At 40.8% G+C, this 26,621-nt stretch overlaps 1 protein-coding gene across 3 annotated transcripts in view; it reads left to right on the top strand.

Moving 5' to 3' along the window:
- Nucleotides 1-26,621, top strand: part of BACH2 (BACH transcriptional regulator 2) — a 334,937-nt gene that overhangs the window by 84,972 nt on the left and 223,344 nt on the right. The window lies entirely within an intron of this gene.

Genomic DNA, 26,621 nt, shown 5'->3' on the forward strand with positions numbered 1-26,621 from the left:
GGTAAGTGGTCATTTCTTGGACTTAGAAGTAGGGCAGGGTGTTCCAGGTGAAGGAACAAATGAGACACAAATGAGAATGTCTGACTATGTTTTGAGAACAACAGAGTTTGGTACATGTGGGGCAGGACTCCTCAACCTTGACACTGTTGACATTTGGACTGGGTAATTCTCTGTGTCTGAGAAGCTGTGCTCTGCATTGAAGTGCGTTTAGTAGCCTCCTCCTCCTCCTTACTTCAGTGGCGGTAACGCAAAATGTCCCCCGAACACAGCCTTGGTTGAGAACTGTGTGGGTGGAAGATGGCAGATCTGAGCTGGAGAAGGAGGGAAGTGTCCCATTCTGAGAGCCACTGAAGGATGTCAGACGGGAAAGACAGTCCTGGAGGCCTGCAGAAAGAGCTCAGTTATCACTTTGTCTCTGGGTTGTGACAGAGTTGCACAGTGTGTTTGCATGGTTGGTCTTCAAAGGTAGTATGGAAACCCTAGGCTTTTAGGAAGCCCGTTCACCTTATTGAGATTCTTGTACTAAGCAATCCTTTCCAGTGGCAATTTCTCCCGTAGCCATTTGTTTGGCCTACGCAGAGGCTGCTGCTTTGCTCCACCTGAAGAGATCAGGAAAAAACAAGCAATTATTTTTCGAGAGGTTTTCATTTAGCTGAGCCAAGCCAGAGAGAAGGAAGCCTTGTGCTTAAACGCTACCCCCTCCCCCGGGGCCCCACCACGCGGGTTTAAATACTTACCTTTAAGCAGTCTTTGAGAAGTGAGCTTTTGGAACACTGGAAAGTCATGCTGGGAGCGTGGGGAGGGAGGTCGTCACTGCAGATCTCAGCTCCTGTTGGAGTTCCGTGTACCAAAAAGCTGAGACACTGGGAAGTCTCCGACTGGCAAGCACAGTTTGCAATGACAGCCCTGCCCTAAGTTTCTCCAGGGCAGCTCAAGACCTGATGTCATGGTTTGGCTCCTGACACACAGCTGGGAACCAGACTCCTTAGAAATTTCACGTGTCTCAGTAGGTGTGTCTATGGCTTGGGAAGCTATGCCCTGCCCGAGTGGCCCAGCGAGCACCTTATTTTATATTGCAGTATTTTAATTTAATGTAGTGATTACGCATGATGTCTAACCATCATAAGTCAGCATTTTTCCTTGTGGCTTTCTTGGCATAAAACATAGAATAGGTCACCCTCTGGGAAGGGAACAGATCTTCTTGGTATAAATAAAATTAGAGAATCACTTCATCAATTAGAATATGTAAGTGAGAATGTTGAAAGTATTTTGGGGGGTGTCATTAACTTCCTAAGGAGATTTGTTCCTAGAAAGCTGGAGACATTTGAAGTGTGCACTTTCCACTTCCTAGGATATACACTGTAATCACTCTCCTTCCTCCCCAAACCCCAGCTAGCCGGTGGGGCCCTCAATTAGGAGGTGTCGGGATGGAAGGTGGTCGCAACATTCTAGGGGTCAGGGTTATTGATTCCTGTGAAGTGCCAGGGCGCCTCGACCGCAGGCGTCGACAGCTCTCTTTTGGGCTATTCAGAAATGACACCTCTAGACAACAGAGGAGTGGCCCCCCTGGCCCAGGATTGGCAGTTTGGCCAACTTAACCTGGTGGGCAGTGGACTGCTGTCCGCCGGGCAGGGTCTTGATTCCTTGAACTTCTGTCTTTGCTGGAGTCTGAGGCCACCCCAGGAAGAGGTGCAGTTCCAGCCCTCAGACACCTGGCATGCCAGTGCATGAGCGCTGGCAGAAGACAGAAGTGAGGGCATTCCCTGGGCACAGTGCTTCCCACGAATCTCGTGTCGTTCCCTAAGGCGAGAGCACATGGAACGTGTCAGTGTGATGGAATGTGTCAGTTTGTTTTCCAACACGTCAGGTTCACACAGAGTGGATTCACCTTTTTAATCTTGTAAAGAGACTTGGCTGGGCTTTATGTTCCAGCCATACATGTTAAAGAAAGCGTGGTGCACACGTTTTCCCAGGGTACTCTTTCTCTCTGGCCCTCATGCAGACTTGAGGACTGTCTTTCCAACTTTCATACTTTCCTTAGATCTTTTTACAAAAGCTGACTTTCCGATCTTTATAGTGATGGAAAACTTTATAATTAGGCTGTAACTTTAGATTCTGTCAAAAGTTTTCATCTTTCTTGGTTATGCCCTTGTTAATATGTATAAATGCATTATATTATATATGTAATATAAGTTTTTGCTAGTAAGAAGGATTGTTTGGGTTTATTTGTCTTATCCATATGTTATTATGCTGCAAAGAGAGGGCTTTAGGGTGTGACTTAAGAAACCATGGTCAAATGGGAGGCAGGTTGGATAGGATGGGGTTTAGTAGAGGCAAATTGGGCAGGATGAGACACACTTACTACATACCACGGTGTAAAATCAGAAACCCACAGGAGCAGGAACAGTGTTCTTGGGAAATCCTTCTTCCCAACAACAGCCTTGGAAGTAGGGTCCTGACCTCTTTCCAACACGGTCCTCATTTTCATGAAAGCATATCACATGCTGTTCGTTCTCTACCTTGAATTCATAAAGACCTTCATCCGATTGAAAAAATAATTGATTTTTCCATGATCAAATGGAATGCTCCTCTTCCTCTCCCCACAGTGAAAATGAACCTTCCTGAAAACTGTTTCTTCCTTGTTATGTTCAAATAAAGCCAGATCAGATTGCTGTTGCTTTGGACAAATGCCATAGCATCCAATGGAGTGGAGTAGTGTCTCTTATTTCTCTTGGTGGGGGAATGTCACAGTTTTGCCTACTATCTGTCCAACAGATTTTCTCCCTCTGAATATTTTCCAGCATTCAGCCCCATACCCCGCTGCCAGGTTTGAGGCACTTTCACCTTTACACTCAGATCAGTATCTCTACAGTCAACTAAAAAGTAAAACAAATTTACTTTTTGCCTTCATTTAGAAGGTTTTTTTCTCTTTTTGCTTTGCCCACCCTTAGAGGCAGTGAAGCCCAGAACTCAATACCCCTGGCTCTCCACCCTAACGTGTAGCATACACATAACTCTACTTGATTAAAGATCATTTTCTCCAACACGCTTACCAAGTGCATGCTATGTACCAGGCACTGTGCTTGCAACACATCAGTGGAGAAAACCAAGGTCTTTGCCATCTGAAGCTTCCATTCTGGCCAAGGTGAGAAGAGTCATCACATTCCAGAGGTTTAATATGTAAACATAAACCTAATGTTAACATTTCTGCCATTTCAAACTTCCATCACAGAAAAAGCAAGTTAGCAAAGCTACTGGATGCAGTATAAGGAATTGGCGGAGAATAAACATGTAAAATCTCTCTCTTCCCCTTCCTAGGACACTCTTGGTAGTTTCACCAAATAGCCAAGCTACATTTAATGAACTCCTCTGTTGTTTTTCTGAAGGCCATGGCCAAGCACCACTTGGGGCAGACTTTGAAGAAATATCACACTTCAAAAACTAGTGCCGTGGAAGAAAATACAAATAAGTATTAAATGATCTTGGAATAAAGAAAGCCTTGTTAATTTCTGGTGGCAAAAATTATAAAAGAAGATGTATGTCAAACCTGAAAATTTCTTTTCATCCAAAGACCTTCCGAACTACCCTCAAAGACAAAAGACAAAACAAGGCAGTGTTTACCACATACAGGACAGAGTTAACTGAGGTAGTTCAATCAGAGTTTTTACACTTAATTTGGTAAAGATGATTATTCTAATAGAAAATGTGCAAACAATAGAACAATAAAACTGAAAAAGCAAGAAGTATGGTCGGTAAGTAACATGTACGAAAACAGGCTCCCTTGACAATGGCTAGAGAAACGCACGTTAAAACGAGGAGATGGCTTGCCAGCCCATGTGTGGCTGCTGAGGCTTCGTGAGACTTACTTGGAGAAGGGAGGGGTGGGGGCCCTAGCTTCTCATACGTGGTGAGGGGACACGTTTCGCCTTTTGACTCAGAAATTTCACTTCTCAAACAGCTACTGAGATGAAATTTCAGTGAATGTATATAAAAGTTTCACTAAGATATTCATCACATACTGTTATAATCGTAATTTTTAAAAGGTAATCACTATGGTACAGCCATACAGTAAAATACCAAGGAGGGGTGAAGGAATACTGAATGGCATAAGAAGGTGTCTCAATGTATTGTGAATGGCAGGTCAGCTGACAACATGTATGGTGTGATCCCTGTTTCACTTTTCAAGGGATTGGCTGCTCACAGAGAAAAAGATTGCAGATCCACATCCACATGTTAAGAGCATTATCAATTTTCGTTGTATGTTTCATGCTAAAGTCATATTTTAAACAAAAAACATTAAATTATCTTTAAGATAGGAGCTTCCCTATATTTTTAAAATATGCACGATAAAAAGACTGGGAGAACATTGCCCAGAATGCTGGCAGTGCTTTTCTCAGAGGGTGGGTACGAGGAATGCATTTCTCTTTTTAAGAAAATATTTTTCTGTGTTTTCAGTTTTCTGCAGTAGGTGTTTGTGTATATGATCAACAGTCAGGAAAGAAGCATTTCAGCTGTTTCATATTTGAGGTGAAGCTAGATGAAGATATTTAGTGGGCAGATAGAGAAAAGAGACGAAGCCTTTGGTTAAAACAGAGATTTGGACTCAGGGGTCCTATTCAGTGCATCACTAAAAAGGAACGTGTCAGTGTACTAATGATTTGGGGGCAGGAATGAGTAGAAAAATGCTCTAGAAAAAGATTACTGTCCTTTGTTCATTGACTCAAAAAACTTAAACGGTCTTTTGGCTGTTTAAAGACATTCTACAACGTGTATGAGATTAAACCTGTGATTCTCAAACTGTGATTTGGGAGTCCATTCCATGGACACCTGCAAGCTCCTCACTTTTTTCTATTAATACCAAGCCATTATTTGCCTTTTCCACTGTCTCAAGTGTACAGTACGATTTTTCAAGAGGTGACATTACGTGCAATGGCATTACTTCCGTGAAGGCTGTTGGCGTGGGTGCCTGTGTCCTGATGTTTCCTAGTTTTAGTTTTTTAAATGGTAAACACCGATAGCAGTAACTGATACGAACAGGAGCTCTTTAAGGCCTGCAGCCATTTTTAGGTCTGTCCCGAGACAGGAGTCTGAGGAGCCCTGAGCGGGGCTGTGCCTGCCTCCTGTGCGTGCTGGTCCTCAGTCTAAGAAGCCGGCCCTGGGCCCTGAGCAGGGACAGCCCTGCAGGTAGCACCTCTGTGCCTTTCAGGAAAAACTGGCCTTCATCTTATTTTTTTAAACTTCCTTTTTGTAGAGTTTGTGAAGATAGGTGGAACATTTTTGGCATAAGGCCAGTGTAGCACCTGTGTTACATGTAAGTCCAGTTCCGCTGAATGTGGGGCGGATGGATATGGCAGAGTTAGACCTCCAGTCTCATCCACAGGTATCACACCGCGAAATTCAGTGAAGTTTTAGGAAGAAAACGGGAGTATAATTGCCTCAGAGAGGTATGGGAGGGCAGATTTAGCACAAAACTCACCATGTAGTCTAGTAGATTGTCAGTTTGGCACTGAGTAGGAAGAAGACGAGAATTAACTGAAGTATGCTCATTTGTCTTTGAATGAGCATGCATGTATACAACTTGTGTAGTATTTGTGTGTGTAAATGCACAGAAAACACATACATGCTATTTGAGAATTGCTTCCTAAATTGTGTAGCATTATCTCTTTATACAGTTATTTCTACAATGGAAGCAACATCAACGCTTCTGTGGCAGCCCAAGTCTTCTCTTCCTTTCTGCCCAACCAGAAACACATTTGGGTTAGTCTCTGAATCTCAGAGCAGCTCATGATGGAGTAGTGGTTGATGCCTACTTTTGAGAAGCAGTCTTCATGACCCACGGTGGAAACTGAAAAATCTGAACCGTCCTGTACAGAGAATTCGAGCGTCAGATAAATATTGTGCTGGAGCACCTGGAAGTCAGTTCTAGCCCCGAGACCCTGTGTACTCCCTACAGTATTCACACGGACATGGCAGTTCCTTGATGAGGGGGAAGGTGTCAGTGGCCTAACTTAACAGCTTCCGATCATGTCAGGAAAGACGAAGGAGAACCTGAACAGGTAGAACATAAATCAAGGTTTCAGTGTAGAAAGGCTGGACTTTCGGCTAAAGACCATAATGGCCCCAGAGCAACAGAAGGGATATGTTTTGACCTGCCTGTTGTATAATTTCACAGCTGAGAGACCTGGTTGTGAATCATGATAAGCTCTTTGAAATGTGGTCACAGCTACTGACCATAAAACAGGTTTCACTTGGACGAAAGAAGATACTTGGTCCCACTTTATTCTTTTTAGTAGCACTTCACACACATTGTGATTGTTGGTTTAGAAATCTTGTTCTTATTTCTTGAGGATTTAAAGAGGTGTGTCTAGGATTTTCTTGACTAAAACAAGTTTTGCATTTTTTAAATTCACAACCATCTCATGCCAGCCTTCATGTGGAACCTTAATTGAATGTTGACTGAACTGGTGCGTTCTCGTTCTATATCACCATATTGAACGTAGCCTGCGGGGCCACACGGCATAGTTGGATGAGCCCTTTGGACATGTGATGTGTGCTGCGACCTCTTTTCCTGATGCTAGTTCTGGTTGGGACCCTGCAACGAAGAGGCCGGTAGACTCTGGCCTGTGTGCATCATGCAGAGCCATACTTCTGTCTTCCAAGTCTGCCCCATTTCTCTCAATTTGTAGTTCTTTTTTAATTTTTTTTATTTATTTATCTTTAGAGAGCAAGGGAAAGAGAGGAGAGAAATATCAATGTATGGTTGCCTCTCATGAGTCCCCTATGGGAACCGGCCTGCAACCCAGGCATGTGCCCTGACTGGGAATCGAACTTGATTGTGTGGTTCGCAGGCCCTCGCTCAATCCACTGAGCTACACCAGCCAGGGCTCAATTTGTAGTTCTTAATGATACAATAAAGTTACATCCTGTTTAGTGAATTGGTGATGGGAAACATGACTAGTTACTTAGTTAATCTGTGGCTTGTCTGTGTTTAGAATATTAATAACCCACTTGACTGGCTTGATTGTGGAAACGTATCTCAAACAGTGAAATTGTGTGTATGAAGGGGGGAGTAAGTAACTGAGAGATTGCTTCCAACCCGGCTTTTTAATTTGAGTATCTAATAATTTAAATCGCCTTTTCCTCTTCCCTTTTGTGAGACAAAGGCCTTATAACTTCTACCTGTTTCCTGGTATTCTTCCCAGCTACCTGTTATTTTTTGTCTCTGTAAAATAAGCCTATTATTGGCTTCAATAAGATATTTTCAGAGAACATTGTGCTTTTGAATAAATGTGCATCATTGGCTTTATTTTAAAAAATGTGATAAAAGTAATAAATGTACTAGATAAAGAGAGAAGCCTTTGTAGGGTATTAAAAGTACATACTTTGCAGAAATTCCTTAGCTAATGTTCAGAAGACATATTTCTAGTCTCTTATAAATGACAATGTTTAGGTTTAAATGAAAACATTTAGATTTGATTAGTCACAACTTATACGTTCTGGTTTATTTGGTTTTCTTTTTTAAGGAATAAAAAAAGTCTCACCACCTTCAGACTTTATGAATAAAGTGGCATTATCTTGAGAGGCTAGTCTCAGTTAGATATAAATGTAAGCAATTAATTAAGATAACCAACACTACCCAGAAAGGTAAAGTGTCATCACATGTCATCGTGAGCAAAGAGCACTTGTTAATTAGGACAGTAGGAAAACTGCCGTGAGTTATAAAAGCAAGGTTTGGTCAAAATTAGCAATATCTGTGCCTCTTGTTGTGTCTTAAATCCAACCCGTAAACAGTTTGTTGTGACGGCTCCAGGCTGGGACTGCGGCATTTCGGATGAGATCTGATTATAGCTAAAAACAGACATGTGTATAGAAGATCAGAAGAGGAGTCTTAAACAATTGAAATTTTGTGAAAGACCGATGCAGTTTCATTGTAATAATTTTCCCAAAAGGCACATTAGTAATGCTGCTAAATACAGACTTTAATAGACTTTAATAATGTGTACTTTTGAGGCCTGATACACAAAGGAATAATGTATAAAACATTCATTATGGAAATTGCTACCTTTTTATGTAATAAGAAATCTGTTGAAACAAAACCATTCCTCTGCCTATAGCATTATGTTCTTGGGTTTTAGCAGGCTAAAGAATAATTGCCACCTTCTTTTATGTTTTTTCACCTCTTCTAATCAAGTTGCGATCATATTTACTTGTTTGTTCCCTGAATAAAAATGGGTGAAAAAAAAGCTTGCTTTGGATGGGCCCTTGTTCAAAGTGTGGCCCAGCCTCTCATTACCTACGTAATCTTGGGTGATCGCCTTAACATCAGACTCCCTTTCCTCATTTGCAGCGTAGGGACTATTGAGTTTACCTCTCAAAGTCCTGGTAGAAGCTAAAGGTGACTCAGTGGACCTCCACGTAGTAGGCCCTCAGTAAATGCTTCCTATCATGATTTCTGTCTGCATCTGTTTCTCTTTATATTGCTTGTTTCTGTGGATGACATCTTGGATCAGTTGTGGGGGAGCTGAGAGGGGGTCGAGAGCAGAATAAGCAATGAAAAAGAAGCCTTGGTAAGCAGCTCTGTCACCCAGCCTTGCATTGGATTTCGATTTGATTTTAATGTGCTGCCGCTGAGAGCCATGCTGTTGAAAAAAAGAGAGGAGTAAGAAGCAGATGCTCTTGGAAGAACAGTGGGGCATTTATCTCTTTTAATGAGATAACATCATTAGAGTGACAAAGTGCAGTGAATCGATACTCAAAATGGACTGGTGCTATCTTCCCGATTGTCACACATCACGGCCTTAGAATCTGCTGAATCACGAATTCTGTCTTATCTGTTACTGGAGCCACTGACTTTGATCTCACAGAATAGATCCACACCTTAGGGATCTCCACGGGAGTAGGAAAACAGACTAATTGGATAAATGAGAACAATCTGGGGTGATTTATAAGTTGCCTTGTAATCAAGGAACCTCAGAGAAGGAGGTCGGGCTTCCTTTTTTTTCCTTGACTTCTTGAAATGGCTGCGCATCCCGATGCCTGTCTGTCCCCTCCACCTGCTCTCTTGTTCTCCTGCTCCCTGTCTGCTTCTTGGTGTAACATCAGAAACTCAAATCATGTCAGACTGTGACGCTGACAGCCTGACATTCACAACAAAGAGACAAGGAGAGGGGAAAAGAGACAGGGGAGGGGGAAGGTGAGGAAAAGCAGCCAGGGAAGGGGTTTTTTCTTGCACATAAAACCCGTAGCTACAAAATTGCCAGTGTTCTGGATATAGCACATCCGAGGAAAATTAAGGAAAGGAGCAAGGTGAATTCTGATGGAGATAAAATTGAGCTGGGAAGACTTTGTGCTACTATCCCCACCTTTTTGAGGGGGATTTCATTGCGTAGCTTATAGTTACTGTAGCTGTGATTTCTTCTTACCAAGAAAAAAAAGGCATTAAAAAATTCCCTCTCCCATTACTCCAGTTTTTCTCTTTGAAACAAAGCACAGTTAAGTACCCACTTTAGCAGGAAGTGTATGCTTTCTAAGGTATTCCATTTTATTACCAGATTCCCATAGTTTAATCTGAACAATAGCTGCTTCAGAAAAGAAGTCATTGGTGACGGATGTTTTCTCACTGTGACAAAGCCGTGTAGGGAAGTGTTCAGTGTCATCCTCCGGCCACCTTGCCCTTGGCCTCCCAAAATCAGCTGGCTGCAAGAAATGCTGATCTTACCCAGCAGCTGGAGTGGGGTGAATGTGGCCGCATCTCGCAAACACCTTTGAGGTTTCTTGCACCCTCAGGCACTTTCTCCATTTGCAGTTGTTTTGGTGACTGGTCTCTGGTCTCCTTGGATCAGTCCTGACTTGGAAGCCTGCTGCCACATCTCACATGTGTTTTGAATCCAGATGCTGGGATCTAAATTGAGCTGTGAGCTCAGCCTGAATCATCTCAGCTTTTCTATAAACAGGGAAACCCAGCTGCCAGCTCAGCTTTTGAGGTATTTTGAATTACAAACCCTATGCCTTAGTTGGGATATCTGTCCTTTTACTTTTTCATCATGCAAAAAGAAAAAAAATAATCAAAAAATGGAAAATGGGCCCTGGCTGGGTGGCTCAGTTGTTTGGAGCATTTGGTCCCATGCACCAAAAGGAGTAGGTTTGGGCACAGGCCTGGGCTTCAGATTTGATCCCCAGTCTGTGTGCATCCTGGAGGCAACCAAAAGATGTTTCTCTCTCAGTTAGATGTCTGTCTGTCTCTCTCTCTCTCTCTTTCTCTCTCCTCCCCTCCTCTTCCCTTTCTCCCTCTCTTTTTCCCTCTTCCTCTTTTTCTAAAATCAATAAGCATATCCTTGGGTGAGAATTACCTACAAAAAAAGGAAACTGGTGTGTTGATTCCATATTAATTACCCTGCCATGAAAGAAGTACTTTTTCTGTCTGCATTTGAGGTTAGAAGGTGTCACACAGTGGCTACTCTCAGATTGATTAAAATAGTAATTGCGAACCTTGGAAAAAGCTGGGGCCTCATATTACAGTATTCTTGTCCTTAGAACCCAAGTAAAACTTCACACATTTGAGTTACTTTGGAGAAATGCTTCTCTGAATTTGCAAAAAAAAATTAAGTGAATCATAGCATGATTTAAGCTATCTATAGCAGCCTAGAAATAATAGCTCATTTAAAATTCTTAAGGAAATTCTACTTCTACTGGAAGAGGAAAGTAAATTTTTATCCTGGGGAGGATTTAGGATAATTACCCTAAAATATTTTTCTGTAAACTCAGATTTTCCTTGAAGTTTCCTTTTAACCTAAAAATTTACGCGGATGTCACATTGTGTTTTGTCCATGTTTCTTTTTCTTCACATAAAACAACTTTAAAAATTACTTGCCAGGTAAATTGCTTAATTAAATCTTATATTAGGTAATTTAGCTGTTAGAGCAAATAAGTCCCCTCGTGGTTTGCCACAAAGCTCACTTTATTGCTAAAGTGTCAACTCAGTGTAGATCTTTCTAATCCCTGAAGCGCGTTCACTCAGGAGTTATTCGGGAACCCTGAACTTAGGCTCCTTCACCTTCTGGCCTGACCACCTACAGTAGGTGTCCAGGCTGCTGTCACCGAGGGCTGCAGGCTGGGCACCTTAGATGACAGAAGTGTTCTGTCTCACAGGCCCCGGGACTAGGAGTCTAAGACCTGGGTTGGGCAGAGTTGGTTCCTTCCGTGAGACGTGAGAGAGGAGCTCTTCCAGGCCTCTCTCCTTGGCTTGCAGGTGGTGGTCCTCTCCCTGTCGCTTTGCCTCATCTCCCCACTGTTCTTGTCTGGGTCCAAATTTCCCCTTTTTGTAAGGATCCCAGTGATGTTGGATGAGGGCCCACCTTATTCATTGTGACCTCATCTTAACTAATTACACCTGTAATGTTCCTACAGCTGTTGTAAATAAGATCACTTTCTGAGGTGCTGAGGTTAGAACTTCCACAAGGGAATTTAGTGGGCAGGGGGACACACTGCAACCCAGATGCCTTTTTTTGTGGCTTCTGACTGTCTGCATCTGACTGGTGGGAGGAGGAAGAGAGAGCATGAAGAAGGCACACTCACTTCTTAATCACCGTAGGCCTGAAGTGACTCAACACCTTTCTTCTTCATATTCCGTTGGTGAGAACCACATGGCAATACCTGAATGCAAGGGGCCTGGGAAATGTAGTGCCTGGTTGCGTAGTGACTGCTGAATGGTTCCAGATCCCTGCATGCACACAGCAGCTATTCTGTCTCCCAAGGAGAAATTGCCCTGTGCATCTGGTGTCTGCTGGTGTTCCCGAGGATGCCCATCCCAGAGTATCCGAATTCAAAAATCCCATTCTAGCATGACTGGGAGTGCTTTTCAATGAACACTGTTTATATGTAAATGACTGCCTAAGGCTTACTGTTTTGTTTTCTGAAGAATCCGATATATTGTCAAGAGAATTTTACTTACACTATTAATGGGTACTTTTTATCCTTATGAAATCAGTGAAGTTCAAATTAATGAGGCTTTATTCTCCATCCAAAATTTAGCTCGTGGTTAGAATGATTTCCTACAGCACAGTAACTTTTTTTGTAATATGTCCTATTATTACTGAGAAAATTATATATATCCAGGAGAGGGGAAAAGGGAAATTATGAATGCAGAGGACAATTGTATAACCTGCTGTGCTTATCTCAAGTGGCTAGACTTCAGTATTTCATTATGAAAGTCTTGTCTTTCTTATCAGGTTAGTCATTATTTCGTAAGTTGAACGTGGGTTTTATAAGTGACTAAGTAATTGCTTTGTATGTTCCTTTTCAATTACAGTAAAAAGTCATGAATTCTCTACATTTAGAACTGCTAAAAATTATTTAGATTTGCCTATTGAATAGTTCTCTTTTAAAAAGGGACTCAGGAAAAAAATTTCCACTGTAAATTTTTGGCTTAGAGTAATTTGTAAGAAATTTCTCATGAAAAAGATAGTGATGGCAATTTGAAAAGGATAAGTAGGTGCAGTCTGAAAACTGGGTGGGTAGTGTGAAAACACATTAATACTGAACCATAATATTTAATTTGAGATTTTAGTCATGAAGTTCCATGTCAAGAAATCATTCTCTGGCTGTTTTATTGTTCTATTACTTTAAATAACATTCATGTTATCCAATGACTTAAAACCCATTAATGGTACTATAGGTTTCAGTCAAAAAACCCTGACAGTATTAAAAAGTCATTTGAACAGTGGCCTTTCAGTTTCCAGTGGTTATAGTTTTTAATGTGTCAAAATAAACTAAACCAAGTATTTGAGTCATTTTTAAGAATGAATTAAATCCTCAGCCATTTGCATGGTATGAATTCTGGTTTTGGAGAAGGGTATAGGATGGAGTTTACCCTTTGTAGAAAGTTGATAAATAACCATAGAGGCACACCTCGTTTTATTGCACTTCACTTTATTGCACTTCCCAGCTCCTACGTTTTTTACAAGTGGAAGGTGTGTGGCTACCCTGCGTCAAGCTTGTCTTTCAGCACCATTTCCCTGACGGGCCTGGGTGAGGATTAATATTTTTAGCAAGAAAATATTTTTAAATTAAGGTATGTGCACTGTTTTTTAGACATAATGCTACTGCCCACTTAATAGACTACAATACAGTGTAAACACAACTTCCCCCTGCATTGGGAAACAAAACACTCGTGTGACTCACTGTGTTATGATAGTGTGTTTGCTTTATTGCAATGGGCTGCAACCAAACCTGCAGTAACTTCCAGTTATGCCTGTACTGGAGCTGTTACCATTGCTCTGAGTGCCTTATGTTTGCCAGACATTGCACAAGCTCCTTTTACAATAGACTTTATTATTGCTAATTTTCACAGGCAACTTGCAAAGTAGTTGGTGTTATTCCCACTTTACAAGTGCGGGAACTCCAAGATGCTCAAATAGTGAGCCCCCCATACCACATATCTGGATATAGAAGGTCCAGTATTTGAATTCAGATGCTATTGACTTAAAAACCCATGTATATTTTCACTCTGTCACATTGCCTCATGTGAGAATGTTTACTGAATTGAATTTGAAATACATTAAAAGAATTTGGTAAGCCAAAAGTACATGCAACATCCAGGGTGAATGTTTTAGTTCTTGAAAGAACAAACTCTTTGCACATTAATGTGGTAATTGGGAATGAGTTCTAATCATTAAAGCCAGTCTCTAAAACTTGCTAACACTTCAGTAGGCCACCACTTCCTAAATAAATGAGCAGTCTGTGATTCAGAATACTTCTCAAACATCCATACGTGACTAACTTAGAATTCTTTAGAACTCAAGTTAGGTTCCTGAAAACTGGTTTCTTATTCATAGTCTCACACTTGCCCCCTTTCTGAATGTGCTCAAGTTTTGCAGATTTTATTGATTTGCTGAGGCAAAGAGAAAAGTGGCTGGCCCTAAACCATAGGTATGAAGGCAAGATAAAGAAAACCTGTCTGTTTTTAGTGAGAAGCTCAGCTAGAACACTAGAATAAAAGAAAGGTACATTCATCTCAAACCATTTCACCTTTTCACCTTTCCTAGTGACACGAAAAGCCTGACTTCAGATGAAAAGGATGGTTTAGAGTTTTGAGAGGTGCCTGCATTCATTCTCAGCCTCATCCCATTTACTCTGTTTGTAGTTTCTGCTCTGTGACTGTGGCCAAGTCACATAACCTGCTGGAAACGTGGTGCCTCCACGTGTATAATGAAGCAGTGGGAGTAGTCTGGGAGTTGTTAGCTGAGTGTCTTGCTTGGGTTGGTTCCTGTGGGTGTCTGTAAAATGGTAGAAGTTGAGTCCAGTGTTTGGTGCACCTATGTATTTTTCTGCAGAGAATGGTCAATAGCTTATTATATCACATTTTCCAGGGCTTCAGCACACACACACATATACACACACAATAGGCTAGGTTATTTTTGAAGTCTGTAGAGACTCCAGCACCATAGTTCTTTATAAATTTTATTATGCACAGGCTATCAGGCTTTCATGGGCAGGATAGGTGAGCAAATGAATGCATTCTTTCTCCTTTCTGCAGTGTGATTGACGTGTAAGGGAAACTTGGAGTGTTTTTGTAACAGAAAATTGCTTCTCTGTTCTCCGAGTGCTCTGTGCATAGTAAATGTTCAGTAAATGTCTGTGGATGATGACAAAATCCTGGTATTAGCAGATAAGCAGAAAGTCAACCAGTTAGAAGTGAATCACGTATTGGTGATAAATAAACCTTTTTTTTCAGGCCTAAACATTTCTTGTAGTTATCTGCAATGGTAGTTTAAAGAATCACCTCAGATAGCAGTTTCTTACCCAAAACACTAATTTGGAAGAATATATGTACCCTTATGTTCACTGCAGTGTTATTTATAATAGCCAAGGTATGGAAGCAACACAAGTGCCCGTTGATATACGAATGGCTAAAAAAGGCATGGTACATATTATATACAGTGGATTATTATTGGCCATAAAAAAGAATGAAATCTTACCATTTGCAATAGCATGGATGGACCTAGAGGGTTTTATGCTAAGTGAAATAAATCAAACAAAGAGAAATACCATATGATTTCACTTACATGTCTATTCAAAAACAAAGTAAATGAACAAATAAAATAGAAACAGATCACAGATACAGAAATCAGACGTGATTTCCAGAGGGAATGGGGGTTGGGGGGCTGGGTGAAAAAGGTGGAAGGATTAGGAAGTTCAAATTGGTAGTTACAGAATAGTCATGGGAATGTGAAGTACAGCACAGGGAATACAGTCAATACTATTGTAAGAATTATTGTACGGTGCCAGGTGGCTACTTGAAATATTAGGGGGAACACTTTGTAAAGGATTTGGTTGTCTAATCACTATGCTGTACTTTTGAAACTAATACAAAATAATAGTACAAACTGTAATTGAAAAATGAAAAATTTTTAAAGAAAAATATTTCACATTTCTAAATAATTATTTGATAAATATTTCATATTTAGGGGTTCATATAGTTGGAATGTTAGTAACTAAAGGATGTTCAGAGTTAATAGATGGATTCCCACAGTGAGGAGGCAGAGGCTCAGAGGTGAGGTGACGGACGGAGTGGCTCCTGCTTTGGTGCTCTTGCTGTCTGTCTTGCAGCGTGGTGAGCGTGCAGTCCTGCCAGACAGCCTTCTCACATGTGGCCTGGCCCAGCAGGTTAAGCGGCCTGAAGCAAGGGCCCAATTGCTCAGCAAATCAACAGATGAGAGAATGAGAAAAGCACTCTAGCACCTCCCCCTTTTGGTAGGAAAGAAAAAGAATTAAGGAGCAACCCCTGTTCTGTTGTTCAGTTTGGATCTATGGAAGGCCACCCCTGAATGTGACTCAGACATTCACTGTATTGAAATACATCCTACTCTCCAGAAAATCCAGGTTCTATTAAAACAAAACAAAACACTGTTTCTTGGGTGCTTAAATATGCCTTTCAAAGACTCATGATGTTTGCCTAGATTATTACTTCTCTCCAAAAATTGTATTTCTCTTTTTCTTTTGGTGGATTAAAAACATTTGCTTTTGACTCCTTAATATAAATGTGTGTGTGTGTGTGTGTGTGTGTGTGGTGTGTGTGTGTGTGTTATAACCATTTACTTTCTACTTTGTTTAAAGGCTAAGCATCTTGGCTGTGTTTTCTTTGGAGACTTTGTAAAAATAGAATAGTCATGGTAGACTACAATAGTATTATTTGTCTTCAAAATCACTATGAACAATCACTACTAAGATTTATCCTTTAGGCCCAGCACACAATTCAAAGTCAGAGCAGGCAAAAGTATTCAGAGCTAGTCTTTGACAACTGATTTTACTTCATTTATTTGTTAATGCTTAAAATATGCTCAGAGAACCTTCTTTGGATGCATTACTTTTCTTCATTTTAGTACCAACAGACCTTATTATAGATATTTAAGAGAAAACTTTCATGATTATACGTCACTTTTTAGAGTTGTCTGAGCTAAATTGGTAGTATGAAGTATCAAATTTTTCAGCAGGTATATGAAAGTGCTATAAGATATTATTAACTGTATTCTTTGATTTAGTTTTTACTGGGATAGATTTACAATTTTTCAGTGTCTCTTAGTCATGAGTGAGTTCACAGTATGGCACATGGTGTTGTATCACGTATATTTACGTATATATTTTAATAGATATAAATAAATTAGTGCCTAGGTACCACATAATGAACACCCTCAAAATTTGAATTTCAAGGAACAGTGGCGGAAAATATCATCACTTGAAACTGAAACTCTCAGACATCAACATAAAAATGGTTGAGATTAGCTATGTGTAAAATTCCCAGAAGGTAATCCGCACTCAGACAAATCTATGGTTTGTCTACTCAGTTTTTTGATGTCTCATCAACAAAAATCAAAATGAATTTAACAACACTTAACATTTTAAAAATTGTGACATCAGAATGAACATCAGAAGCAAACAGCTGGCTGCTGGTCTGTGTGGCAGCCCCCAAAGGGAGTTGGGGGGGCCTGAAAACTGTAGAGCTTGTCCCCAGCTTTTGCAGACCAGCTGGAGGCTATATGCTGCCAGTAGATTCGGAGTCCTTGGGTTTGGTCACACCCACTTAGGAGTCCGTGCCCCCTCTCCCCACCAGCACTTCTGAATTTAACATTTCCCCAGCAGTGAGTCCTCTGAACTCTACCCTGGGGATTGGGCTCTGCTGCTCCTCGAATGCTCAATCCTTGGCTCTAACTTGTACGCAAAAGAAACTTCAAAGGCGTGCTGTAAGAGTTAGAGGGAATCACTGATGTGAAAGTCTATAGCAAAATCCCACCCTGTGGTAGGCTTTCAGTACATGTTTTAATTAAAAATAATAATAATAAGGTGCCATTATTATGCTTTTTGGGGACATAAAATTGGTCAGAAGTTGATAAGTAAGCACTCCAAGTTATCTGTCAGTCTGGCTTCACTGACTTGGGGTGGAATGAGCCGGCTCTGTGTGAAAGAGGCAGACAGTTTCTCTTTCCTGCCAAGCTGAGTCCTCCGTGGCCTGGCCTCCGGGCAGCCTGTGAGTTGGCAGGAGTGAGCCACCCCCAGCAGAGACTAGTGGGAACACTCAGCTGGCCTCCTCTACTTTGTCCCACAAAATGGGTATTATTCCCTGTTGGGTTGTAGATTAGGTTGAATAGTTGTGGGGTTTTTTAAAAACAGGACCAAAAACCTAAATATATGCATGTACTACAACAGATGAGAGAAATGAATCCCACTCACAATATATTTTTCAGATGTTGTTAACTGGGTTTATTTTTACTTTGACAGATACTTCCGTTTAGGGGGTGCTTTCCACACACAGATTCTATTGTGCAATAGAAAATTCGGTAAATTTTGCCTCTAGGTTTCCTCCAGATATCTCAGGTAACCACACCCAAGCCTCAGTATTGCTGTGTTCTCAATAAGAGACTTGAGTCATTACTTTAATGAGTGATCTTAGTTTCCCTCAGGAGGTTTTTGTTGGCAGAATATGTAATCATTTTTTTATACGACATCGTGCTTAATATAGAGAGACCAAGTATGTATATATGACAGACTCAAATTAAAAGTGGCATAATTGTGTTTATCCATTGCTTTTGATTTCACACTTCATTAGCTTCTTGAAGTCAATATGTGGTTAAGTTAATGGTTAAGATTTTGCACCCTGCGTTCAAATCCTCATTCTGCCACACAGGAAGTATGACACCTTGGGCAAGCTCCCTAACCTCTCCCTAAACCTGTCATTTCTACAACACTGATTAAAACACCTCCCAGGACTCCTGAGGATTATGTTGGATCATGCCCATAAACACTTACCACAGCATCTGGTGAACACTCGGTAAATGTTAGCCACTGTGATGGGTGGGGAAGGGATGATGACAGAGTTCTCAAAAGTGACTTCTCTGTTTCAATTTAATAAGTGCCTGGGACTTCATATTTGCCTGCCTATTTCATGATAACCGTGAGAGGAACTGACCCATTTGGGCCCAGTTTGAAACATTGTGCAATTATAAATTTCTAGTAAGAAGATCAGCTCCAAATACTGACAGTCCACTGTATCAGTATCTTCTTGCAGCTACTGCACTTTAAAAAAAAAACTTTAAAGCTACAGTTCATAAATAGCAGGGTACATCTTGACGGTGTTACAGTAACGTTGATGATATTTGGGGAAGCGTCGGGAACTGTTTTGAAGGGTCTAAAAAACACTGAGTGGAAACTGCTTCATTGGTTACACCCTCAGTGCTGTACGCCAAGTGGTTTGACTTAGGGCTATTTGAGTTTGGTTTTGTTTCTGAAGTGGAACAACTCTTTTGTGTCTCTACTTTGTATTAATTCCAGGAGCTGAGTCAGTGGTGAGTCCAGCAGTTGAATCAATGTGGGATTCAAACTCTGAACTAATCCTTAGCATTATATCCGTTATGTAACACTGAAATGGGCTAGAACAGGGAAAGGTACAGTACTGTTTCCCTCTCCACTTGAAATATTGTAGAGGGCCAGTCTTCTCTGGGAATGTATATGCTGCATGAAAAGCAGTTCTAATAGGGGTTTTGAAAAGGAGAAAAGGATGTGTGGTCTTACTCTCTGTCCCTATCTAGGCATCAGCAACACTAAGAATTTTCCAAGCTGGCTACCAGAGCGAACAAGAACCAGGTGCATTTGCATAACCATCAGAAAAATTATGTTCTGTCTGCATTTTTAATTAAGTCTAACATTGCACAGAATTAGTCACAGCCTTTGCTCTCTGGGAGTTTAAATGTAAGACAGAAGATACTAATGTGTGCAGACATGAAGACAAATTCATGTTTACATTTTTTAAGTATTATGGATGGATCTATTTTGTGCCTTTGCAGTCTTCCTTAACCCAGGTAGCCCAGCCTTGGGTAATCTATACATGAAACAAATTTTAATTAAATAATGTGTGTGTTTTACTATGAAACCAATACAAGTTCATTTTAGAAAAATGAGAAAGTATAAATTTTTAAAAATCACATATAATTCCATCACCCAGAGAAAATTACCCAGTGTTATATTTTAGTGTCATTTTTAATGCATCTTTTAAAAATATATTTTATTGATTATGCTATTACAGTTGTTCCATTTTTCCTCCTTTATTCCCCTCCACCTTGCACACCCTCTCCCACCCACATTTCCCCCACTTTAGTTCATGTCCATGGGTCATACATATAAGTTCTTTGGCTTCTCCATTTCCCATACTATTCTTAACCTCCCCTGTCTGTTCTGTCCCTACCATTTATGCTTCTTATTCCCTGTACCTTTCCACCATTTTCCCCATCCCCCTCACCACTGATCTCCATGTGATCTCCATTTCTGTGATTCTCTTCCTATTCTAGTTGTTTCCTTAGTTTGTTTTTGTTTTTGTTTAGGTTCAGTTGTTGATAGTTGTAAGTTTGTAGTCATTTTACTGTTCATACTTTTGATCTTCTTTTTCTTAGATAAGACCCGTTAACATTTCATACAACAAGGGCTTGGTGATAATGAATTCCCTGACCTTATCTGGGAAGCACTTTATCTGCCCTTCCATTCTAAATGATACCTTTGCTAGATAGAGTAATCTTGGATGTAGGTCCTTGCCTTTGATGACTTTGAATACTTCTTTCCAGCCCCTTCGTGCCTGCAAGGTTCCTTTTGAGAAATCAGCTGATAGTCTTATGGGAATTCCTTTGTAGGTAACTGTCTCCTTTCCTCTTACTGCTTTTAAGATTCCCTCCTTATCTTTAATTTTGGGTGATGTAATGATGATGTATCTTCATGTGTGCTTCTTTTGGTCCAACTTCTTTGGGACTCTCTGAGCTGCCTGGACTTCTGGAAGCCTGTCTCCTTTGCCAGACTGGGAAAGTTCTTCTTCATTATTTGTTCAAGTAAGTTTTCAATTTCTTGCTCTTCCTCTTCTCCTTTCAGCACCCCTGTGATTCAGATGTTGGAACATTTAAAATTGTCCCGGAAGTTCCTAAGCCTCTCATTTTGTTGAATTCTTGTTTCTTCATTCTGTTCTGGTTGAATGTTTATTTCTTCCTTCTGCTCCAAATCGTTGATTTGAGTCCTGGTTTCTTTCTCTTCACTGTTGGTTCCCTGTAGATTTTCTTTTAATTCACTTTTCATAGCCTTCAATTCTTCCTCTATTTTGCAACCATACTCAACCATTTCTGTGAGCATCCTGAATACCAGCGTTTTGAACTCTGCATCTGATAGGTTGGCTATCTCTTCATCACTTAGTTCTATTTTTGGAGCTTTGATGTGTTTTCATTTGGGCCATAATGTTTTTTGTCTGGCACACCTTTTATGTAATAAGAAGTGGAGGCTTAGGTATTTGCCAGGGCAAGCCACAATGTGGCTGCATTGTGGCACTGTATGTAGGGGAGGGGTCCAAGAGGGAACAGTGCTGCTTGCTTGGCTCTCGGCTGGCTTTCAGTCACTTCCTTGGCTACCCACAAGAAAAGTGGGCCCTTCTTGTGCAGATTCCCAGGTGGGTGGATGTGTGTACATTCTAGGACCTTGTGGGTCTCTCCAGTGAACTCTCCTGTGAGGCCGGGAGTTTCTCCCGCTGCTGCAACCCCCACAGGTTTTTATATTCCGAGGCTTTGAGGCTTTATTTCTCAATGCCAGAACCCTGAGGTGTGCGATCTGTCTTGCTCCCCAGTTGTTCCTTCCACTTTATGTGCATGCAGAGGTGGGACTGCCAGGTCCTCCACCTTGCCATGAGTCCTCTCCACCCTCCGCCCCTCCTGTGGGTCTGGATGCATGTTTCTTCTTTAATTTCTTGATTTTTGAACTTCTATACAGTTCGATTTTCTGACAGTTCTGGTTATTTTTTTGTTTCTAAATCTGTTGTCCTTCTTTTGGTTGTGTGAGGAGGCAAAGTGTATCCACCTGCACCTCCATCTTGGCTGGAAGTCCTTACTGCATTTTTTACATGTCTTTATATTTTACTATTGAGTTTTCTATATATATACTTTAATTGTGCTTTTTTCACTTAGTATATTTTTGCATGGATTCATATTAAATATTTTCTAAAACATAATTTTAGTGGTGGTGTTATAATATTAGGATTATCTGAAAGTTGAGAATCCAGCTCTGGTCCCCTGAAACAGTCATTTGATGTATAAGTCAAAGGCTCATTCTAATTGTTCACCAGCCCATCCAGACCTGTTTCAAAAACAGAACTATTATTCACCTCAAGTGGAAACTCACCCGGCTCAGCATGTTTCCTCAGACTGGGTCGCTGTTCGTGTTCATCTTCCCTCATTGGCTTATCAGGCTCCATGCACACATGCACGTTTGTTTATAGCAGTCTTCCTGATATGCAGCAACGGCGTGGGGTTTGGAAAACTGCCCAGCTACATACCATTCATTCCGGCTGACTTCAGCTTCTGGAAGCTAAGTGGGTACTCTTAACTCCTTCCATCTCTGAAGAGCCCAGACTATACTGCCAGTGACACTGAGCTAACACACTCACTAATTCTCTCATGCTCACGAGTGGAGAAAGAGGTTGGCCCAAACACTGTGAAAGGGTTGATGTTACTTGTAAAAAAGTCACCAACTCTCTGATTGCCACCCTCTTAGCCATACTGTAAACAACTACTTAAGCTGATGCTCCTTCAAGCCTAAACTGATGTTTCTTGAAGCACCTTAGAAGCAGATGGAGACTGAAGGGGTTTCCAAGGAGCAACTGAGACCAGTCCCTTCCTTCTGGAGAATCCATATGCCCCCTGGATTGGGCCTCCATTTGGAAGAGTTGTCTTATCACCCCGAAAACTCCCCTTTCAGAAAACTCACCCAGGCCTCCCACTTTTCCCCAGGAGCCCTCTCTTCCTCATACCCCTTCTGTTGCTTGTGGTGAGCGAGCATCAGAATAGAAGGCCCAGTCTGCCTAAGTGGTAGGAAGGGAATGCGAAAAGGCAGATGGAGAGAGGTTATGCAAAGTAGTAAGATTGCCTATGAATATTGGACAAGGTTCAGAATCTTTCCATTATCTTCTGCAAGCACTTATCTTGTTTTTTTCCAAAGAACTTACACTCCCTTACATCAAGTGACCTTCCTTATATGCAGGAATCTAAAGAGGAAATATTCACAAGAATAACAGCACATCAGGAGGGGGGAGCCTAGATAAAGAGGAGATGCTAAAGTGACATTTATTCTCTTTACAAATGTCTCCACTGAGCATGTTTCAGTGGTTAATCAGAGCTTTCTTGCCTGGCACTTTCCAAAATGATATCATTATCATGCTTGCTATTTCAGCAGTTCCAGGAATACCTTGCCCGTGGGTCAGGGTACTTGGTTTCATATAAACAACTCCTAAGAGCCCTTTATAATTTCAGAAAGACAGGCAAAGAGAGAAGTTATAGTTATATAAGTTATGTGGACAAAAAAAGAAATTTGTCAACATTCCTTTCCTAGCACAGACACTGACAGAGATGTCCTCTGCGATCTCTCATGGTTAAATATTTGTTTCTCCTCAAGCCACGCTGAATTTAGTCTCTTAATAGACTGAGGCACCTTTGAAACTCCTGTGGGAGACCATGAGGTGCATGCTTAATCGCTTCATGGATTATGTGAAGTCTGGAATGAAATCTAGCCACCATTCACTACCTAGCTTGGCTTATCAAACCTTGACAGCCGGCAGAACTCAGCCAAACACCCTCGGTTACAGGCAGCACCCAGAGCCCTGGGAGTTGGTCAGGGAGGAACTGAAGAGTAGATGAGTTACTTCAGTACATCAGGTTCATCTGTTTGAACATATACTCCTAAAATCTAAGGATGACAGAAGATAGATTTGCCCAATTCTTTTCCTGCTTCCATGGGTGGCAGTAGGAACAAATAAATGACCATTTTCTTAGTTGGGATACTGTTCACTTTTATTGACAAGAACAACTCATATTTGTTAAAACATTTTGGCAGGAGGAGGAGGATATAAGGAGACTAAATGGTAGTGGAAAAACTATAATAAAGATTAAATTTAAAAAAATTTAATTTCAAAATAAATAAAAACTTTTTGGCTTGCTTAAATCTATGCTAGATAATAAATTCATATTTTTAAGTATGTTTGCATTTCACTGATCTTGCTTCTCACAGCAGGGATGCATAGTCAGCCAGCTTTTTCAGGTATGGACATGTAATCAGGGCACAAGCTCGGCAAATGATCTACTACAAAATCAGTGTCAACATATACAGGCTGATTGATTCGCCATTTGCTTCATATCATGGATCAGATAATATCTCTGAGAGTGAAGACATTCAAAGCGTTATACAAACATCAGTAAATAATTTCACACTTTAAGAGGTAAAGGTTGCTCTGAGTTAGTGTAGAGGCATTTTGTATGTGTATACTTACACATGCATATGCACACTTCACACTCCAGCTGCAGTTTCACACCAAAAGCTAACACTTGAAAGGGTTTTCAAAACTTTTAGTAGCTTGTCCTGCTGTTGCTGAGTTGGGAAAAGGCAAGGAGGGTACGCTTGTATGCATTGTATCGTTTTACCTGGTAAAGATGTAGACAGCATTTAAAGGCAAGGGCTTCTTGGCCCTATGCATAGAAAATTGGATGTTGATTTGCCTGCATGGTGGACCTATTACTTATTCACCTTGTAAATAAATAGGTTCTTGACATCACAGTTCCTTAGAACTGGTATTCTATTGAAGGCCTCTGATGTGCCAAGCATCACACTGGCCACAGGGCAAAGCGAGGGTGAGAAATGGTATAGTGATAAACCCATAATCAAAGGTGAGAACTGCTGAGAGATGCTTATCCTAACTAGTGTGGGCGTGTAGAGGGTGAAGCAGTTCTGTCTGGGAAAGGTAGGAAAACATTGGTGGAGAAAGTGACATTTGAGCTGCATCTTGAATGCAGAGGAGTTTCCCAGACAGAGAAAAAGAGGAAGGGCATTCCAAATAGAGGGGATAGTATGTGAAAGGCCTAGAAGAAGGAATCACATTGCTCATTAGGGGATTGTCAAGATGTTTCCACTTTTAATTTATTTGAGAGAGGGGAAAAATGATGTTTTCGATTCAGAGATGAAAAGATCAATAAGAATTTCATTGCAATAGTGATTAAAATTATATGCCTATGGAACAGAGATTGCTGTCAGCATCAACCAAGACTTGTGACTAAGCTCTGTCTACAGCATCTGCAGTGTTTCAGAAAGAGCTCCAGAGGTCCATGAGTAGTGGTCTGGAGCCCCATCTTGAAGCTTCTGGGAGCAGGGCTGGTGAGTCTTGTGAACATGGTCCGCAGCCATGGAGGATCAGAGTGTAATTGCCCTTCCGCTTGCAGGGACCACAGAGCATCTCAGAGCCCAGGCTTCATAGTCAAAGAGACTTAGTTATAAGTTCTGGCTCTTCTGGTGTTTACTTAATGTGGGACATGGAGGAAGTTTCTTTCCTTTCCTTTTTAAAAAAATTAAACATATAGTTTTGTATATCTATATAATACAAGTGATTTTCTAGAAGCGCCTAAGTGTAATAGTAGCATACATTTTTAGTTCTTTTATTTTTTGGTCTTATTTTTATATTTTAATATATTTTATTGATTATGCTATTACAGTTGTCCTAATTTTCCCTACTTTGTCTCCTCCAGCTGTCACCCCCAATACCTCAGGCAGTCCTCTGCCACTTAGTTCATGTCTGTGAGTCATGCTTATAAGTTCTTTGGCTTCTCCATTTTCCATACTGTTCTTAGCATACCCCTATGTATTCTGTACTTACCAATTTGTACTTTTTAATCCCTGCACCTTTTCCTCATTCTCCTCCTTCCCCCTCCCAACTGATATCCCTCCAAATGATCTCCTTATCTATGATTCTGTTTCTGTTCTATTTGTTTCCTTAGTCTGTTTCTTAGATTCAGTTATTGATAGTTGTGACTTTATTGGCCATTTATTTTAACATACATAGTTTTGACCATTTTCTTAAATAAGTCCCTGTAACATTTCATACAATAATGGCTTGGTGATGTTGAACTCTTTTAGCATTACCTTGTCTGGGTAGCACTTTATCTGCCCTTCCATTCTAAATGATAGTTTTGCTGGATAGAATAATCTTGGATGTGGGTCATTGCTTTTCATCACTTTGATACTTCTTGCTAGTCCCATCTAGCCTGCAAAGTTCCTTTTGAGAAATCAGCTGACAGTCTTATGGGAACTCCTTTGTAGGTAACTATCTGCTTTTCTCTTGCTACTTTAAAGATTCTCTCTTGATCTTTAACCTTTTGTATTTTAATTATGATGTGTCTTGGTGTGGTCCTCTTTGGGTTCATCTTGTTTGGGACTCTCTCTGCTTCTTGGACTTGCATGTCTATTTCCTTCACCAAATTAGGGAAATTTTCTTTCATTATTTTTTCAGATAAGTTTTTGACTTCTTGCTCTTTCTCTTTTCTTTCCAGCATTCCTATGGTGTGAATGTTGTTATGTTTGAAGTTGTCCCAGAGGCTCCTTAGTCTATCCCTGTTTTTTTTTTGAGGCGGGGGGGGGGGTGGGTGGTTCTTCTTTCTTCTTGCTGTTCTGATTGAATGGGTTTTTTTCCTTCCTTGTGTTCCAAATCATTGATTTGATTCAAGGCTTCACCCTCTCAACTGTTGGTTCCCTGTAAATTTTTCTTTACTTCACTTAGTGTAATCTTCATTTTTGCCTGGGTCTTTTGTATTCTGTTGAAGTGCCCCACTAGTGTGTTTCTTGAGCATCCTAATAAGTAATGTTTTGAACTCTGTATCTGAAAGGTCGCTTATCTCCATTTCATGTAGTTCTTTTTTGGAGTTTTGTTCTATTCTTTCATTTGGGCCATATTTCTTTGTCTTCTCATTTTGGCAGCCTCCCTGTGTTTGTTTCTGTGTATTAGATAGAGCTGCTTTGACTCCCTGTCTTTTTAGTGTGGCCCTATTATAGGAAAGAGCACCCATCAATTAGATGGGGTGGAGCCTTAGGTAATCACCAGGGTGGGGAACCCTGTGTGAACCAGGTCAATGGAGTCCCCAGTGTGGTGTCTCCCTCTGCCTTGTGGCTCTGTACAGGTAGAGGAGGGCTCAGAAAAGGGACAATGGCCACTGCCTGGCCTCTGAAGTTTTGTATAGGAGACAAAACTGGCTCTCACCCTGATGCCAGACACTTAAATTTCTCCCTGTATGCCA

Source organism: Sturnira hondurensis, unplaced genomic scaffold (assembly GCF_014824575.4).
Source record: "Sturnira hondurensis isolate 20B ecotype Veracruz unplaced genomic scaffold, ASM1482457v3 Scaffold0025370, whole genome shotgun sequence".
NCBI lineage: Eukaryota > Metazoa > Chordata > Mammalia > Chiroptera > Phyllostomidae > Sturnira > Sturnira hondurensis.